The 2,930-nt window shown below is 40.6% G+C and overlaps 1 long non-coding RNA gene across 1 annotated transcript; it reads right to left on the bottom strand.

The window, feature by feature from the left end:
• Nucleotides 1-433: 433 nt before the first annotated feature.
• On the bottom strand, nt 434-2,474 carry LOC141633701 (uncharacterized). Its single transcript, XR_012538484.1, has 3 exons — nt 2,402-2,474; nt 1,185-1,273; nt 434-631 (listed from the first exon to the last, which is right to left on the bottom strand). It is a non-coding gene; the product is annotated as an uncharacterized LOC141633701 (long non-coding RNA).
• Nucleotides 2,475-2,930: the final 456 nt, after the last annotated feature.

The raw sequence follows: 2,930 nt of genomic DNA on the forward strand, positions 1-2,930 counted from the left end.
CATACAAATTACTTACCGTAGCGTTATCCTGCATAATGGTTAGAATATATGGGTCTCAAAGTATATATCAACTCAATTAGGCAATAATCAATGTATCAATCAGGTAATACTTAGGCAACGATATTTGAATTTCCTGTTCAACCTCAAGCAACCATTCTACCCTTTCTCTCGTATACACTCATGGTTTCCGGTTCAACTGAGAGGACCACTGGTTCGGTGTGAGGGGCCCCTAACTCATACCTTGCCGTAGTGTGCTCCTAACGATTCTATCCGGGTTCATTTTATTTAGACACATCCTATGTTCATTGGGCTCATTGGTTTAGGCACGAGGATCGTTTCTCTCGATACCACTTTGTAACACCCCGGTTTATAAAGAAGTCCTCGTCAAGACATTCCCTAATAAAACGATTCATTACCATCTCGGTTTCGAGGTAGTGAATAACAAATTAAACTCCACGGCAATTTATGTAAAATTTTAACTTAATTATTACAATTACTCTTTTCAACTCAAATTACAAGAATTGACATAAATAAAAGTGAAAGTCTTCTAGATGATGATCTAGCTACTAAGTCGTCTGATCCAGTGTCTCACGCCCATCAAGCTCCCGTCCTATCTCTTAACCTGTCAAGTCTGCTCGCCAATATTTGGGTCGTCACAGGTGTTCACGAATACACAGGGTCAACCGCGAGGTTGAGTAGGGAAAACAATAAAACAATAAATATGATATGCATGATGCTCCGCCACCTCCATCGCCATCTCAACTCATCACACACATCTCATAACCCGAAACGCCCAGCCATACCGATCCCCGGTAGACTATATATATCGACCGAAGTCGATCTGCCAGCTCAACAGCTGAGGACACCAGGGCAAGTCCTGCAGAACCCGCCTGGGCCTTATCACAACATCACATCGTATCTCAACATCGCCACTACCACATCATCCTCCAACTCCAATGCATATGAAATGCTCAACAGTATTTAATGCAATGCAATATGTATATAAATCATGAATCGATAAATCATAAAGTCATGCCAGTTACCCGATGTTGTGATATCATACTCAATACGATCAAATCAGTCAATCACCTTTCCGAATATAAATGATAACGTAATTCAACCACCATGAAACAAGTCAACACAATTCGATCAATAACGATAATAGGACAAGTGTATTTCCCTACCTCAAAGTGCCAGCAATCCAATTAAGCAGTTAAGCAGTCCCGAAAATAAAGCAATGAATTTGATAATTGATCCTTCACGAATTCGTCACCTAAAACAATTATAATATTTATAATTACTAACTACTAAATATAGAAATCTCCTAAAATGGAAACTTTCCCAATATAGTAACTTTCCTCTTTTAACAAACCCGACTCAAAAATCCGTTTTTAATTAATTACTTATTATTAATTATTATTTTCTTTTACATAACTCGAAACTTAGATCGAAACGATAATTGGAGGATTAACGAATTATACGATGAAACGAATCAAGTCTTTGAATAACTCTAATAATCCCGACTCAAAGTCCATCTCTAATTATTTAAACGACTCGGGGATTAAATTAAATAAATTATTTAATGTCTCGGGAATAATTTATTAAAAGACTCGGGAATTAAATTAAATAACTTAATATGATAAATAAAAGATTAAACGAATTATATGATTTAAGAAATACCCGAATCAACTTTAAACAATTCAAACATCCCGACTCAAACCCGTCTTTAATTATTTTAATGCACTCGGGAATTAATTAATTAATTTAGAATACGATCCATTACGAAATATAACGATTAAACCATGAAAAACCCGTTTCAACCCCCAAAAAGAGTCCGCACCCTTTCACACACATTCTCTCTCCTCACGCACCACCTAACCCACCGCGACAACCACCATGCGTGGTCCCCACATCAACCCAACCACCAACGGCCACCCCCATTGGGGTCGACTGCCGCCGGCGGTTCAAACCAAGGCCGTCATTTGGCCTAGTTCACCACCACGCGTCACCAACACCCTTCGTTCTCCACCTGCCACCACCACAACCATTAATTAATCACTGCCCAAACAACCACCAATCAACTCGCCGTCAACCCACGACCACAGACACCACAACACCATCTTGTCGACCTCCCCCTAGTCGACGGTGGTGCCACCCAAAACTCACCCCTCTAAACTCGCCTGAAAACGCATCTAACACTAGATTTGCCACCCCCTGTCGCTGCTCCCTTTTACCGCCACTATCACCATCGACAACCACCCTAAACACCACCACCTGACTCGTCCCACACCCTACTACCCATATACTCAGTCAACAACTACCCTAGACGCCATTATAAGACACGAACAACCCACCAAAAACCCGACATTAAACCAAAACAGAGAAAATGAATCGCTCTTACCATGATTCTGCCACCACGACGGCCACCACGGCCACTCTAGGTCGTCGACAAAGGCCCCTAGCTACTCCCTGCAAAGAGTCAACACCCGGCTCCTCTCTTTCTCTCTCTATTTGCGTGAAAATGGTGTTTGGTGTTGGTGGAGAAGGAGTCATGCTTGCCTTTTGTAAAGAAAGAATAAAGAAGAAAAAGAGGTATGGTAGGCGTGAAGGTATGATTGAATCTCAAGAAAAAAAAAGAAGGCTGGTTGGCGTGCCATTTGTTTATTAAGGGAAATGGGTAGCTTTTGGAAAGTTATGGTAGGCATGCCATTTGATTAATACGGGTAGTGGTATTATTTAGGTAAGGATATGGGTAGTACTTATTATTAATCAAGGGTAGGGTACGGGTAGTATTAATTAATAAGGTTAGGGTATGGTACAATTAATAATTAATTTGGGCTGGACATTTTGAGACAGTTCAAATGGGTCGATGCTAACAATTCCGTATAAACCCGTCTTAAATAACTTGGACTGATACGACGCGAGTTAAA

This window comes from Silene latifolia, chromosome Y (genome assembly GCF_048544455.1).
Source record: "Silene latifolia isolate original U9 population chromosome Y, ASM4854445v1, whole genome shotgun sequence".
Taxonomy (NCBI): Eukaryota; Viridiplantae; Streptophyta; class Magnoliopsida; order Caryophyllales; family Caryophyllaceae; genus Silene; species Silene latifolia.